We start from the raw sequence: 256 nt of genomic DNA, 5'->3' as shown, positions 1-256 counted from the left end.
CCACTGAACATTCCATGAGGTTTGACAAATTTATAATGACATGTATCACCATTATAGTATCAGGAAAAATAGTTTCACTGCCCTAAATACCCCCAACCTACATATTTTAATGGAGCAATCTACCTGTCTCAGCTGGTTATTGGCTTAGCATGACTGATGACATTGCATTCAAGAAGATAACATTTACAAAGTAATGAAGACAAGTCAACAGAACTCAAAATATTGGAAAGGTCAATACCTAATACCAATTCCTGCT

Source organism: Myotis davidii, unplaced genomic scaffold (genome assembly GCF_000327345.1).
Source record: "Myotis davidii unplaced genomic scaffold, ASM32734v1 scaffold1, whole genome shotgun sequence".
In the NCBI taxonomy this organism is placed as follows: domain Eukaryota; kingdom Metazoa; phylum Chordata; class Mammalia; order Chiroptera; family Vespertilionidae; genus Myotis; species Myotis davidii.
The sequence above is the reverse complement of the archived record's forward strand: the minus strand, read 5'-3'. Positions refer to the sequence as shown.